The sequence below is a fragment of the Mustela lutreola genome, chromosome 7, assembly GCF_030435805.1.
Source record: "Mustela lutreola isolate mMusLut2 chromosome 7, mMusLut2.pri, whole genome shotgun sequence".
In the NCBI taxonomy this organism is placed as follows: Eukaryota; Metazoa; Chordata; class Mammalia; order Carnivora; family Mustelidae; genus Mustela; species Mustela lutreola.
Genome location: NC_081296.1, coordinates 92,776,901 through 92,794,042, shown reverse-complemented (window position 1 = coordinate 92,794,042; position 17,142 = coordinate 92,776,901). Strand labels below are relative to the sequence as shown.

At 36.0% G+C, this 17,142-nt stretch overlaps 1 protein-coding gene across 2 annotated transcripts in view; it reads left to right on the top strand.

Moving 5' to 3' along the window:
* SLC25A21 (solute carrier family 25 member 21) overlaps positions 1–17,142 on the top strand; it is a 510,014-nt gene that overhangs the window by 143,341 nt on the left and 349,531 nt on the right. The window contains exon 2 of one of the 2 annotated variants that reach the window (XM_059181945.1): positions 12,365–12,409. The exons of the other annotated variant lie outside the window; for it this stretch is intronic. The gene's annotated coding sequence lies outside the window, so the exon portion shown is untranslated. The remainder of the gene's footprint in view (positions 1–12,364; positions 12,410–17,142) is intronic. 2 annotated transcript variants of the gene reach the window in all.

Sequence of the window (17,142 nt, the reverse complement as noted above, 5' to 3'; positions counted from 1 at the left end):
TCAAAGAAATTACTGCCTGTGTCTTCTAGGAGTTTTGAGGTTTCACATGAGAGAGCCATCTTACTTTTTGTCTAGAGGATTATGCTGACTTCATGTGGAGAAACCATGGTGCTAAAAGTTGAATTTGTTATGCAACTTGCTGACTTTGGTGTATAAAGAAGATACCAGTGACTCAATATATTAGTGACGTGTGGTCTTAAAATGTGGGTCCAGTCTTGAGTTTCATAGGACCATCTACACACTGCCTCCACTGATCCTGCTTGGAACCAATGGCATGCCATGATAGGTGACAGGGATTAGGATGCAATTTTTGTCCTATGCATAAGATGTGTAGGGTATGTTCAGCATCAATGTAAAACAGATGACGCAAATTATAACACAAAGCACAGGAGAGAATAGGACTGATCTATGAGATCAGATTTCCATTAGCAAAGCTAAGCATCAGAATGAAATGATGGATTAGTCTGGCTAGGCAAGATCTTGCTTACTCACTTTGCCCAAATTAGCACATTTTTTTGTCCTCAGTGATCTGGATAATTACCTCATTTCACTGCTATCCCCTGTTTGTGGAGGCCTGGCCTTAACCAGTAATTAACATGGCCTGAATTGCAATTTGTCAGTCTAATTCAATTCAGCAAATACATTTAAGGACTATCTAGTATATGTTAATTGCTGTGCTATGTTTTGAGACTCAAAGGTGTGTAAAACATGGTCCCTGTCTCTCAGGAGCTCACAGTCTGTGTAGGCAGGGAGAAAGCAAACTCATACCATTACTGTAATACAATATGGTTAAGTGCTATATCAGTGATGGGGGTGGGCAGGGAGGCAGGAAGACAGTGTTTTGTGAGAGTACACATAAAAGAATTGTTAATCGGAAGTCAGGAAAGTACTGTTTGAAGTAAGTGTAAGCAGAAGTAAAAGAGTATTTGGAAGGGCATTCTGGAGTTTTGGCATTTGTTATTTACATTTGAGATTGTAAGTGCCAAATAAGTAGGGAATTAAAGCTCTTGCATACAAAGGCAAAATAGTTTTAGAGGAAAGTTAATTTACTGATGAATCAATAGATGGAGAAAAGAGAACCCATTGGTTTTAAATTTCTTTGCTATTGCTAAGGTAAGTTAGTGCTGCTTCTAACAGAGGAAGTAACTGTGAACTCTTGACCAAAGGTGCAAGGAAATTGGATCTTTTTAAACATTGATTTTTTTTTTTTTAAGGTCCCTCCTGAACTTCAGAGATGGAGCACCAATTTAAAACAAACACACCATTCTTAAAGTTGGGTGCCCAGTTGTGCCCTAAGGCTTTTTTCTTTCATTCAAAAGTTCAGTCTGAAGTTTCCTGGCAACACAGGAAAGTCCCTACATAATAATCCATGCTAAAGAAAATGTTGACTTCGGAACACTTTTGGAATAAAGATTGACAGTGAGATCCCTTCCAAAAAATCAGCTGCGGCAAAGATTGTTAGAGAAAGTCCCTCAGTTTTACACTAGAGGAGCAAAACTGTCCTGGAAGTGGTTCAGCCTGTCGGTAGTCACAGTAATCAAAAGCAATGTTTGAAAGTTAGGGTGGTAGCCTGGAGAAGTGATACTGGAGAAGAAAAAGGACCTTATAGAGAATTACATAAAATTGATAATCATACCTGTATTAAGTGTTCCATTAGGCTATCTTCTAAAACCTTTTTTAGTTTAATAATCATGTGCTATTATTTTTATACTCAGAGGAAAATAGTGACTAACAAAAGCATTTGCTGAGAGTAGTTTGTCTAGAAGTGACTTGTCCCAATCCATTCATTTTCCTCCTTCCTTTAGGATGAGTTTGTTTTCAGAATAATTGGTCATAGTCATCAGGTTATTCCCTGAGACCATAGAACTAAGTAAAGGCAAGTATCATTCCAGATTTTATTAATTCATGATTAGAGTAACGTTTTAGGAGGATTAATTGGCCAGAGATCTGGGGGAAAACTCAAAGCAAAATGTTTAGACAGAATGAAATAGTAGTAAGCTAGAGTAGAGGAGATAAATCCTGTTACTAGGATCCTGTGATGGTGTCTTACATAAAATTGACTCTTAGAAACATTCTGGTTTAGAATATTGAATTGCCTTCCCTATCCCTATTTTTCTTACTATTGTATTTCAATAAACATTTGGCTCAACTTTAACATAATGTTATTTTTTTAATGAGGAACATTTAAAACCACATCATGTTGATTTTTTTTTTTTATTAAATTTTTTTATTTTTTATAAACATATATTTTTATCCCTAGGGGTACAGGTCTGTGAATCACCAGGTTTACACACTTCACAGCACTCACCAAATCACATGCCCTCCCCAATGTCCATAATCCCAACCCCTTCTCCCAAACCCCCTCCCCCCGGCAACCCTCAGTTTGTTTTGTGAGATTAAGAGTCACTTATGGTTTGTCTCCCTCCCAATCCCATCTTGTTTCATTTATTCTTCTTCTACCCACTTAAGCCTCCATGTTGCATCACCACTTCCTCATATCAGGGAGATCATATGATAGTTGTCTTTCTCTGCTTGACTTATTTCGCTAAGCATGATACGCTCTAGTTCCATCCATGTTGTTGCAAATGGCAAGATTTCATTTCTTTTGATGGCTGCATAGTATTCCATTGTGTATATATACCACATCTTCTTGATCCATTCATCTGTTGATGGACATCTAGGTTCTTTCCATAGTTTGGCTATTGTGGACATTGCTGCTATAAACATTCGGGTGCATGTGCCCCTTTGGATCACTACATTTGTATCTTTAGGGTAAATACCCAATAGTGCAATTGCTGGGTCATCATGTTGATTTTTAATAATGGAAATCAGCCAGAGTAAATTTCTTAATGTGATCAGTGTTGGTGTAGTATGTGTAATATTCTTATTAAAATATGAGTTTTTATATAATTAATATACCTTACATTCTCCTTCTTATCATTGTTAATGATTATTTTAAGTGAGACCTGTGCTATACAAAAAGTAATGGCAATTTCTCAAAATCCTTTTACATCATCCATGGATTTCTAGAGGATTTTTTTTTTTTTTTGAGTAATAAGGGCAAATAAAGTTCTGTAAGTAAATAAATTCTCATGAGCCATCTAATTCTCAGAGGTTTATTTTAAAAATACCACCCCTACCTTTGTCAAACAACTTTATCTTTTTTTTTAACTTTTTAATTTTTTATTTTTAAAGATTTTTGTTTATTTGACAGAGAGAGAGATCACAAGTAGGCAGAGAGGCAGGCAGAGAGAGAGGGAAGCAGGCTCCCCGCCAAGCAGACAGTCCGATGTGGGACTCGATCCCAGGACCCTGAGATCATGACCTGAGCTGAAGGCAGAGGCTTAACCCACTGAGCCACCCAGGTGCCCCCAACTTTATCTTTTTTAAGGTACTCTATTCCATTTAGAAATCTTATCTCCAATGAGGCATTAGCCCAGCTTATTATTGCTTCTGATACACTCTGCTGGGCTTGTTAAAATCCCTTGAGAATGTTCTTCTGAGGAGAAAATCTCCTTTGGAGGTACTTTCTCAATTTTTACTATTTCTGGACCTCCCTATTCTGTATCAGGACACAGTAGTTACTGAAGAAGTTAACAAAAACACAAACTGTGTTATAAGCTCTTTTCCTGGAATTTACTTTGGTATCAAACTTTCCTTCCTCCTCCTCCTTCCAGCCCCACCAATTTACAGGTTGTCCCAGTCTAACTCAAGCAGGGATTTAAAATCTGTTAGAGAGCTCAGCCTGTTGATTTATAGAGTTGAAGTCTGCACAGAGGAATCATCTGTAATGGGATTCTTTGCTCCCTGGAGAGACATTACATAGCAAAGCTGTAAATTACTGAAGAAATAGAGGAGGAGGAAGGGGGGCAGTATGCTCAGTAAAAATAGGATATACTATTGATCAGAGCAGTTGTCTTTTAACTTTTTATTTTTCACCATAAAATTAAGTGGGAAAAAGGAGAATAAGTATTTAAGAAATTGAGTGTACTGTATTTATTGTCCCATTTATTTACTTAGTACAGGATCGTTTGTATAAGATTTGTTTGGTTTACCAGTTGTCTCCAAGTAAATTCTTGATTTTTTTCACCAGGGATTTATTTATAAGGCATTAATTCCTTTAAGTCTATGGGACCATGTATTTGAATCTAATTTGTGACCAGGAATCATCACAATCAGTCCTTTGCCCTCTGCATTATCCCTGAAGCTAACTACAATACTGGCTTGATCAGAGTGATGTAAAAGGTATAGGTAGTAATAGAAAGTTCTAAGTGAAAATGTCCTAAATACATTGCCAGTCAGTGAGACTAGCCAACAGAGAAATAGATGACCTCAGGAAATGTCTGGCTTAACAAATGTATATCTTTAAATTGGAAATCTAATTATTTGCCTTAGATTTGTACTGCTGGGAACCTAATGCAAGACCATGTTAAATAAACTTATTATTTCCGTTTTTCATTTAACCTGTGGGTTATAGTATGACCAATCTGTTTTATATCCTCAATCAACAGATGATTGTATTTGGTAATAATTTATCAAGAATAAAAATCTGTTTTTGAAACTAATCACCTCATGTTAGGTCTGCCCTTTTTCAAAACCACCATCTGATATTCATTTTGTCTGCAAGACAAACATACTGATGAAAATGCATATACCACAGGATACAGCCAGTGGAATGAAGCATTTCCACTCTTTGTATATATTTAGAACATTTTCTGTTTTCCCAACAGATGGACCAAATTTTAGTATTAAAGAAAAAAATCAATTTTACATAGTACAAACAAATTGAACAAGTACACTGTAGAGTTCTAATTACTTGGTAACGGAATGTCCAGTGGAATTTGGGGTCAAATCAGGTCATATCTAAATTCTGATTTTTTTTAAAGTGACTTTTTCATATTTACTGGTTTTTTCCAGATTATTGGATGAATTTCTAAATGGAAAATACTGAATTTCATGTATTTTCTAAGTCTTTTAAAAATCTGTCAGTTTAAGGGCTTTTCTTTATATACAAGTGTCTTGAAATGTTTTTGTTTTTCTCTAAATCATAGAACTTACTGTGTAAAGTTTACCAAAGTGACACATGGATTATAAGTCTCAAATTTTTTTCTATTATTATTTAGGGCAAATGACTCTGCTCCAGGCTCTGTAAACTAGCTACATTGCTAGTGAAAGTCAGTCACAATTTTGTTGCCAGTTCCTTTGGAAAGTTCCTAAAACTACATTATTTTTAAAAAGTTAACCTCTTAAAATGTAATAGAATGTATATGTATTTACATGTATTTTTGCCTATATATTCATCTTTAATTAAAAACTAATTTATCCCATTTTTGGATGGTATTGTGTATCTTTACTAATGAGGGGCTTAGGGCTATAATTTGTTTATTAGAAGATAGTCTAATATTTTCTCCTCTTCCTCCATCTGAATTATAAATCTAGTATTTCTTCATTTAAGTTATCTGTGGCTCTCCAGTGTTCATAGGACAAAAGTCTCCTTAGTCCTTTACCACCTGGTTGTATCTATCTTTCCAGCCTCATGTCCCCATTTGGCTAAATAACCCTTTCTTGTTTCCCTCCTCAAACCCCAAATATTACAGTCTTTTGGAATTTGACATTCTTTTACATGCTTTTGTCTAGCTTCACCAATTGTCCCCTTAACCTGAAATGGCCTTCCTCATTTCCTTTCCTTGCTCATTCCTTTAAGTTCAGGACTTAATGCTATATTCTAAGAGGTCTTCCTGACTTTGCAGGCATGACTCATAGCTTCCACTAGCAATGCTATCACTACGCTTTCACTATGGCTGTGTTGCATAGAACTTGCAGATTATTAGGAAGATAAATGCAAATAAGTAAAAAACCAACCTCAACTTGTGTCAAGGGATATAAAGGAAATGAGTAAGGCACAATGAGAAAGAAAGGTAGGAGTAGGTTACTTACTGGTCAAGGAAGGACTCTTTGAAAATGGCATTTAAGCTGAGACTGAAAATATAGAAGGAGCCAGCCATATAAACAGAAGGAAAAATGTTTCAGGCAGAGAGGCACATACAAAGTTCCAAGATGAAGAAGAGACTGATGAAGAGATTGGTGTATTTGAGCACTAAGAAGGGTTCACTTAGCACAAGTATATTAATCGAGGTATAGTGGCATGAGATAAGGTTGGAGAGCTAAGTGGAGACCAGATCAGGTCAGTCTGTACCACTGAAGGCTTTTAAGCAATGCAATGTCTTGAGTATATTACCTCTTGATTATGTTTCCTGAGGCTGTGTGGAGAATAGATTGGATGGGAGTAAGATCTGGGCAAGAGATAACTTTCAAATGGTTCATCCTGGGATAAACCCATGACTGTCTTCAGTGTAGTTACTAATAGCTATATTTCTTAAACAGTTTTTTTGAAATCTAAGTGAGGAAATGTTTGACAATAATATTACTATTGCTGTTACAATAATAATGCCATTGGTTGGAGAAGTAGTCATTGTTGAGATAATGCATATTGTGTAGGCTGAAGAAAGGAGATAGTTTTTTGTTTTTGTTTTTGTTTTTTAAGGAGATAGATTTTAAGTGCAAAGTGATACCACGAGGGTTTTAGACATGGAGAGACATAATCCCAGTTGTGTTTGCTGGAGTAGAAGAGGGTGACAGTGATGGATGGCATGGGGGTGATGGACATTGGGGAGGGTATGTGGTATGGTGAGCACTGTGAATTGTGTAAGACTGAAGAATCACAGACTTATCCTGCTGAAACAAATAATATATGTTAATTTTAAAAAGGAGTATAAAAATAGATTAGGAAATTGCAAGAGTAGAGGACAACAAATTAATAGGAAGCTATTGTCAAAATCAGGCGAAACTGATGGAGACTTAGAAGGGGTAATGGCGGTGGTGACAATGAGAAGTACACAGATTTGAAGATTAGGATTGGATTGGAGGTAAAGAATACAAAAGAGGAAGATGTCCTCCTTTCTTGAATGAGCAAGTGATAGAGGTGTTGTTTAGTAAGATAGTGGACAGTGTTGGGGAAAAGAGAAGTAGTTCAATTTTATAGACATTAAATTTGAGGTATTGGGGAACCTCGTGGCTCAATCAGTTAAGTGTTTTGATTTTTGCTCAGGTCATGATCCCCAGGTTGTGGGATTGAGCCCCAGCATCCAGCTCCGCAATTATTTAAGAGCCTGTTTCAGATTCTCTCTCCCCATCCCCCTCTGCTCTCTCTTTCTCAAATAAATAAATGAATCTAAAAATAAATAAATTTGAGATATTTGTGCTTAAATATACCTATGCATATATGTATTTGTAAATTAGTGAAAGAGCATGCTATAGATATTATTTTGCTGTTTGTTCTTATTCACTAAAAACAAATTTTGGGAATTCTTCCATATCTGCAATATAGGTTTACTTCATTATTTTTTAAAATTGCATGATACTATAGCTATACAATAATTTAATCAACAGATTCTGTATATGGTCATTATTATGGATATGATTACATAGTTTTACAAGTATTTCTGTAGGATACATTTTAAAAAGTAGAATTGGATCAAAAGCTATGCACATTTTGGTTTCAGAAAGAAATTGCCACCCTTGAAAATAACTGCACTATTAACCATACATTAGAATGTCAGTTTCCCTACCATTGGGGTCTGTCAACTTATGTTATGTTTTTCAGTTTGGAAGGGAATGTGTTATCTTGGTGTTACTTTCTTTTACCTTCTCCTGATCCATGATGTTGAGCATGTTTTCGTATGTTTATTAGCCATTCCATTTTTTTTTTTTTGGTTTTATGCGAAAAACAAATGAAATGGTTCTAGAAGTGGAAAAGCAAATAACGTTCAGATATTCAAGAGAAAGAAAATGAGAAAGTAAAAAATGAAGGAAAGAAGATAATGGGAAAAAATAAAGGAAAGAAATGGAGACCTAATTATTATTTATCTGTCTGTTTGCTATTGGATGACTTACAAGATTTTGGAGAGTGGTTGGTGGGGTGAGGGTTAAATAATAAAAATTACCAGTTACACTTTTTGTTTGGGAAAGTTATATGTTAGCAAAATATTAAAGATAGCTTTGGGGGAGGTATTTTAGAGATTGTTGTTTATGTATCTTTTTATTGTGTTCAGTTAGCCAACATATAGTTCATCATTGGTTCTTGAGGTAGAGTTCAAGGGATTCATTAGGTATGTATAATACCCAAGATCCAGGACACCTGGGTGGCTCAGTGGGTTAAAACCTCTGCCTTTGGCTCAGGTCAAGACACCAGGGTCCCTGGATGGAGACTTGCATAGGTCTCTCTGCTCAGCGGGGAGCCTGCTTCCCCCTCTTTCTCTCTGCCTGCCTTTCTGCCTCTCCGTCTGTCAAATGAATAAATAAAATCTTTAAAAAATAATAATAATAATGCCCAAGATCCATGTTTAACATCTGGTTTTGTTATTTAGATACTAAAAGACTTTTGAGAAATCTGCAAATGCTCAAGAAACATCAATGTTTAAAATAGAAAGCTAACAAGGAGGCTGGCAAAGTTTTCTTTCCCTTGGAGCAGCCCAGTTTACTTCACAGAGCTGTACTTTGCAGGCAGCTACAACAGTCACAACAGACCCAGTAAGAGGTTGCACACAGCCATGTGTATCCTGTTCTATTAATAAAGGAAATGTCAACTAAGACACTGGGGATTAGACACAACTAATTTTCTAAAATGCCATTGAGTTGATCTTTATCTGTAAAGCCAACACAGACGTATGAATAGTTAAAACGAGCTCTTTGCCTCTCATATTTCAGTGGGATGAAGCCTGGTGTTTTATTTCACACCCGTAGAACAGCAGGTCTGAATGGCCAGAAATCTTTAGAAATCATATTTGTTGAAGCTGTTATTTTCAAATACTACCCAAATTATTAGGGTTTCTGGAGTGTATATATTTTTAATTAAAAAGCAATTTAACTTTTGTTTAACTGGACTCTGAGGTCCACATTCTGCCACTACCCTCCTTAAGAAGTTTGATACCGTGCTCTCAGAGTTGCAGGTTCACAGTGGTTGGACCAAGTTGGCGTTTCCCCAAAGCACACTGGCATTTTTGAGACTGTTTATGATCAAATCAGTTTTGTCATTCTGACATTAGGAGTGACAAGCTAAACACAGCCCAACACTGTGGATTCTTTTTGGTGACCCTTCTAACTTCAAGAACCAACTCTTTTGAGGACATTTTACACTGAATGTCCTAAGTGGTTGGTCTGTTATGAAAATTGAGTCCTTTAAGCCAAATAACTATTACTAAAATGGGGAAAGTTGGCTACCACACATATGCAGACACTATTCTAAAAATGTTATGTGTATTAAATGATGTAATCATTTCATGAAAAAAGAATATGGAATCATGAAATAGCTTTTGACTAAAATTTATCAAAATTCTGAAAAGTATTAAAATTCTTTCTGTTGATGCTTTAAAATTGAGATTAACTTTTCTGTGATAATCAAGAGTTTTTTACTATTTCTGCATGTATAGTTTATACTATTTGTAGGCATGTTAGTACTCAGACATATAATTTAGCTTCTGATTTCCTAATCATCTCATTTTAAGGGTGGTAGATGCAGGAGTTGCAGTGTTAAATTTTTCTCATAGTAGGTTATTTGCAGGCATAGGGAAATATGGGAGTTCTATGTGAAAAGTACACATTTGAGGCATCAAGGTAATATAAAAAAGAAATTTGGTAGTAGTGGCTTTTAAACTTTATTCCTAGATATTACTGCTATATTCTCATTATATAGACTACACATTGTGCTGTCTTCTAACCTCAGCAGTCATGTAAAGTAATAGACTTTTGGATTTAGTGTTTTTGATTTCACTCTTTGTACATGGTCTCAAAGTCCAGACAGGTACATGGTGGTCATTTTACTGAAGCAGGGGTCTGAAGTGCTTGTATGGCACAGGAGCAAATCACTTTACTCAGGGAGTAAGTCCAACAGCTACTCGGCCACAGCTTCTCAGGAGACTTGATTGTTCCTATCAAGGTATTACTGTATCATAACTCTTGTGAAGAGTAGAAATTTGGTTTATTTGTGAAAAGTAGTTTGGAGAAAAAGCTAAGAGCTAGGTAGTGAGTATGAGAAGAAGTGAAAATGTAAAGGCCTATGAAGAGTGATGTTTATTTATTTAGCCACGATTAAGGTATATGACCAAGCCTGTCATATGCCTCACAGAGAAATAAGAAATGGTTTCTAAATCTGTGCTGGGAATGTTCTAGCCAAAGGAAAATTGCTCAGTAAGTAAGAAATTTTTAACAAAATTGAAAAGGCAATGGGATTTTTGGGGGGGTCGTTTTTGAGAATAAATGGATTTCTACCGATCAAGCCCTTGCAACAGTGTCTAGTACATAAACACCATAGAAGTATTGGCTGCTGTGATGATTGTGATGATAATGATGATCATGATATGACCCTAGATGGCACCATGGTTTGAAAGAAAACCAAGGACCACACTACACGCATTTCCACACAGCAAATATCAAGGGTCTCCCAGTTAGCTCAACTGTTATCTCCCAGTTAAAACAAGTATGTAAAAGTAGAATGTTTGATGTGGTTGTTGTTGTTGTTGTTGTTTTAAAGATTTTTTATGTAATCTCTACATGCAGCATGGGGCTTGAACACACAACTCTGAGATCAAGAATCACATGCTCTACTGACTGGTCAGCTAGGTGCCCCCGTTTGATTGGTTTTATCAATTTATTCCTATAGAAGTTCTCATAACCTAAGAAGACAAATATCTCTCTGACTTTTTTTAATTAAAGATTATTTATTTATTTATTTATTTATTTGACAGAGAGAGAGAGAGAGCAAGCCCAAGCAAGGGGAACTGCAGAGGCAGAAGGAAGAAGCAGGCTCCCCGCTGATCAGGAAGACTGACACGGGGCCCAGGACCCTAGGATCATGCCCTGTGCTGAAGCCAGATGCTTAATTAACTGACTGAGCTACCCAAGCACCCCTCTGTTACTTTTAAGTTATCTAAGTTAGAGTCACTGGGAAAATATGTGTACAATTATAAATAACTTACTATGGGTATATAAACCAAATGAATTTAGAATGTAGGTGTATTTAAAAAGAGCTTTTTACATATTTTAAAATATTTTAGAGTTTGGTTATTTCTTTAGGTTCTGTCTGGAAAAAACCCCCTCTCTCTCACACACACAGAGAAGGCAAATTCCTTCTCTGACCCCTAAGCCTGAGTCCATGTCCTCTTCCTCACCAAAGCCTCCCTGGTTCTCTCAGACCCTTACACTCTTCCTTTCCCCTGCTTCTGCCACTGTACCAGAGCCTGCTTTGTTGTGGCAATTATACGTATACCCAAGATTGAAAAAAATTTGTATTTCTCTCTTACTGCTAGACTGCAAGCCTGTTGAGGAAGAAAGTAGGTCCTCAATAAATTATGTGAATGAATTTTATATCATTTCACATCTGACAGTAGAAGTTAAGAGAGACCTAATATTTCACACAATGCAGATGTCAGCCAATGGCCATATCAGAAAGAAAAGGTTTCTTTTCCCACCTCAAAATGGATTTTAAGTTCTGAGTTGATAGCACACAGCTACAGCGGAGGAAAATTGTTTCTGTAAAATGTTTATTGAGTATCTACTGCATTTCAGGTACTATGCTATTAGCTTTTGCATGTTTTATATTGTTAAATCCTCACAATAACTAACACCTTCATGTATGCTCTTGAATTTTCCCAATTTTCAGATATCGAAATTCAGGGTAAGAGCTGCAGTATGTTGAAAGTCACAGGTAATAAATGGCGGAGTAAAATTGGAACCAGATGTTATGATTCTAAGTTGAGTTTTCTCCCCACCATTGTACTCAAACCAAAATTTTAATTCTTATTTCACTTAGACTAGACAATTATTTGAGCTCTAGAGACAGTTTTCACACTGTGTCAAAATTTCTTAAGTTGTTAAAACCTACAAAGCTATGATATATTTCCTGAGCCCTGTCTCTTCCCATGATCTATAACTTGGATTTATGGTTGATTTTGCCAGTCCTATCCTGTATTTTAAAACAGTAATGCCTGAACTAGTTGGACCACTGAGAGTGTAATGTCAGGACATCAATCTACTGGTAACATTAATTGAACAGTCTGTGGTGAGACTGTTGCTTTGACTAGAGTGAAAATAAGCTGCTTAGAGGGTAACAGATGAGTCAGAGGATTTTCATTACATTTAGACACTGATTCAGAGATGTCACTGATTATGGTAAGGTAACATTTGGGGACAAAGGGAAGCCTCCCCTTTTTTTCTTTTCTCCCTTTTACAGATCTTTCCACATTAAGATTTTTCTTATTAAGCCAAACTAAGGTGTTTTTTTTTTTTTTTTTTTTTTTTTATCCCTTAGCATCCCTCCTTAATTCCAAGGAAAAGCATTAAGACTGCCATTGGGGTAAGTGAAAATATTGGCTCTGAGCAGCTGGTGGTGTGAAATTAAGGAATAGGGGAGAGAAACAAGAGCAGGTGTGGTAGAAAAGGAAAGAGTTAAGAGAAGGCTTGTGTTTGCCCTACTGTGCTCATGCTTTCCTGGGCCCTGGATTCCTGTTGCATGTTTATCTCCATTTGTTGTTCACTGGATTTCTTTGGTCACACAAAACAGATACTGTTTTAGAAACAGTGAAATATATATACAGCCTTTTCATATAAAATTATTTCGTGTTGTAAACAGTTCTTTACCTAAATTCACCATAAAATAATTTCTTTGAGAGAGAAACTTTAAAGAAGGAGAAAAAATAGTATTTAATCAAAGCATCTCTCTTCTTTAGCATCATCTTCTAATTGATGATGAACTGTACCTCTTTATGAACCCTCTGTATTACACCAGGTAGTTAAAATTGTGGGATGTTGTTCTAGCAGGTGGATTGGGTGGTTGTAGTAAACTGTCATGAGATGAAGTTAAAAATCAATAGCAGGTTCAACTGTAGGAATAGCCTAAACTTACTTCCTCCCATATACAAACACCAAATCTACAGCTATATATGAATCAATCCTCTTCGAAAAAGACCTAAAAACTAGTTGAAGAGGTCTTCCACAACAAAAAATAAAAGGGCTATATTGATGTGGATATTAGAGGCAGAGGGGGGTTTTCTGGAGAGATATCACAAGTATAGAGATTCTCTCTAGAGAGTGAGGAGTTTGCATCCCACATCAGATACCAAGACCCTTGGGACCTACCCTGGAAAAATAGCTCCCCAAAACACCTGGCTCCAAAATCTAATGGGGCTTATTCAGGAGACCCCAAAGGCTATGGGGAACAAAGTCTGTTCATAAAGGGGTTGTATGCAGGATCACTTACCCTGGGAGCCAGTATAAAGGCAGCAGTTTGAAAAGTGCCTTGACTGTTTGTTAAAGAGATTCATTAGCTGATCTCCAAACATCTATGGGAGATGCAGGGATCTGGTAGGACTTCCTTTGAGGAAAGAGGTGTTGATGGATGCCATTTTTGCATGCTTACTTCACTTTGCTAGTGCCAGTAGCCTTGCCTCATCCCCACACTCTCCTCCAGCCCTACTAAAGGCAAAACAAAAACAAAACAAAACAAAACAAATACAAAACAAACAAACAAAAAAGCAAAACAAAACAAAACCCATCTTCCAACCAGGAATACTCTTATCATTTATAATTGAAGGAGACATAAAGACTTTTCCAGATAAGTAAAAGCTGAGAGTTTATCACCACCAAGCCAACCTTACAGTAAATGTTAAAAGGGACTTCTTTAAGCTGAAAAAAAAAAGGCACTAACTAAAAATTAAAAAAAAAAAAGTGAAAATAAAAATCTCACTGGAAAAGGCAAACATACAATAAAGGTAATAGATTAGCCATTTATTAACCTAGTATGAAAATTAAAAAAACAAAATTAATAAAATTAATTATAACAATAAGTTAAGTGATACAGAAAATAAAAGGATTTAATATATGACACCAAAAATGTAAAACATGGATGGGGAGGTGAGGATGAAAAATGTAGTTGTTAGAATGTGTTCAAATTTAAGTTGCTGTCAACTTAAAATAAACTACTATATAAAGAGACCATTATATGTGTACCTTATGATAATCACTAAGTAAAAACTTATAACAGATACACAAAAGATAATAAGAAAAGGATCTAAACATAACACTAAAGACAGTCATCAAACCACAAGGGAAGAGAGCAAGAGATGAAGAAGGTACAGAGGAGAACTACAAAAACAGCCAAGACAAACAAACAAACAAAAACCAGTTCACAGAATGCCAGTAAGTACCTACCTATTGATAATTACTTTAAATGTAAATGGACTAAATTCTCCAACCAAAAGACAGAGTGGCTGAATGGATTAAAAGAAAAAAAAAAAAAGACCCATCTATGTCTGTCTACAAGAGACTCACTTCAGAGCTAAGGACACACAAAGACTAAAAATGAAGGGATAGAAGAAATTCCATGTATATGGAAACGAAAAGGAAGCTGGTATACATGTACTTATATCAGACAAAATAGACTTTATGACAAAGACTAAGAAAAGACAAAGAAGGACATTACATAATAATAAAGGGCCCAATCCAACAAAAGAATATATAACGTTTGTAAATACTTCCGTACCTCACATAGGCGCACCTAAATATATAAAGCAAATGTTAACAGACCAAAAGGGAGAAATTAACAGCAATATAATAATAGTAGTGGACTTTAATACCCCACTTATACCAATAGATAGATCATTGAGACAGAAAATCAGTAAGAAGTCTTGACCTTAAAGGACACATTAGGCTAGATGGACTTAATATGTATAGAATATTCCATTCAAAAGCAGCAGAATACACATCTTCTCAAGTACACATTCTCCCAGATAGATCACAAGTTAGGGCATAAAACAAATCTCTGTAAACTTTAGAAGACTGAACTAATACCAATTATTTTTTCCAATAACAGTGGCCTGAAATTAGAAATCAATTACAAGGGCACCTGGGTGGCTCTGTTGTTAGGTGTCTGCCTTCAGTTCAGGTCATAATCCCAGGACCCTGGGACTGAGCCCTGCATGAGGCTTCCTGCTCAGCAGAAAGCCTGTTTCTCTCTCTCCCACCCCCACTGCTTGTATTCCCTCTCTTTCTCTCTCTCTCTCTCTGTAAAATAAATAAATAAATTCTTTAAAGAATAAAGAAATCGATTACAGTGAACTGGAAATGTCACAGATATGTGGAAATTAAACAATATGCTAGTGACAAACCATGGGGTCAATAATATCAAAGGGAAAATAAAAAATACTTTGAGACAAATAAAAATTAAAATATAACATTCCAGGGCACCTGGGTGGCTCACTCATTAAGCATCTGCCTTCAGCTCAGGTCATGATCCCAGGGTCCTGGGATCGAGCCCCATATCGGGCTCCCTGCCTGGCGGGAAGCCTGCTTCTCCCTCTCCCACTCCTCTGCTGCGCTCCCTCTCTCTTGCTGTGTCACTCTCTGTCAAAAAAAAAAAAAAAAAATTCAAAAATTTATATAGGATGCAGCAAAAGCAGTTTAAAGACGGAAGACATAGCAATACAGTCCTAACTCAAGACCTCAAGAAACAAGAAAAATATCAAATAAACTATCTAACTGTATATCTAAGGAAATTGAAAAAAAAAAGCCAAATTTAGAAGGGAAGAAATAATAAGGATCAAAGTGGAAATAAACAAAATAGAGACAAAAAAAATATATAAATGATCAATGAAACTGTTGAACTCTATTTTAAAATATTTGAAAATATTTTAAAAAATGAGAAACTTCTAACTAGACTCACCAATAAAAACGAGAGGCCTCAGATAAAGTCAGAATCGAAAGAGAAGTTATAACTCATACCACAGAAATATAAAGGATCATGAGACTACTATGAACAATTATATGCCAACAAGTTAAACAGCCTAGAAGACATGAATAAATTTCTAGAAACTCTTCCAAGATTGAATCATAAAGAAACAGAAAATCTAAATAGACTATTGCTAATAAGGAGATTGAATCAGAATTAAAAAGTCCCCCAACAAAGAAAAGTCTAGGACCAGATGGCTTCACTGATGAATTCAAAGAAGATTTAATACCTGTCCTTCTCAACTAAAGAGAAGGGAACCCTTCCAAATGCATTTTATGAAAAATGAGGCCAGCATTACTTGGTATGAAATCCAGACAGGGACACCAAAATACAAAGAAAATTGAGGACCAATATCCTTGATGAATATAGATGCAAAATCCTCAAAAAAATATTAACAAACTGAATTCAGTAATACATTAAGAAGATTATACACCATGATCAAATGGGGTTTATTCTAGGGATATAAGTATGGTCAACATCAGCAAATCAAGCACTGTAGTATGCTACATTAACACAATGATGAATAGAAATCATATGATCATCTCAATAGATGCAGAAAAAGCTTTTGACAAAATCCATTTATGGATTATCCGTTTATGATAAAACCTTTCTACAAATGAGTATAGAGGGAAACTACCTTGACATAATAACATAATAAAGATTATATGTGAGAAACCCACAGCTAACTTTATACTCAGTGGTGGGTATAAGGAATAAAAGAAGGATGCTCACTCTCACTACTTTTATGCAATGTAGTATTGGAAGTCCTAGCCACAGAATTAGGGGAAAATGGGAATGAGAGGGATCCCAATTGGAAAAGAAATAAAACTGTCAATATTCACAGATGCCATGATCCTCTATGTAGAAGAAAGACCTTAAATACTCTATATACACACCAAAACAACCCTGTTAGAATAAATAAACTCAGTGAAGTAGCAGGATACTAAATCAATATACAAAAATCTGTTGCATTTTTACACACTAATAACTATCAGAAAGAGAAATTAAGAAAAGAATCCTTTTACAATTGCATCAAAAGAATAAAATTCTTGGGAATAAATTTAACCAAGGATGTGAAAGACCTATACACTAAAAACTATGAAACATTTATGAAAGAAACTGAAGAAGTGGGGCACCTGGGTGGCTCAGTGGTTTAAAGCCTCTGCCTTTGGCTAGGGTCATGATCCCAGGGTCCTGGGATGGAGCCCCACATTGGGCTCTCTGCTCAGCGGGGAGCCTGCTTCCTCCTCTCTCTCTCTGCCCACCTCTCTGCCTACTTGTAATCTCTGCCTGTCAAGTAAATA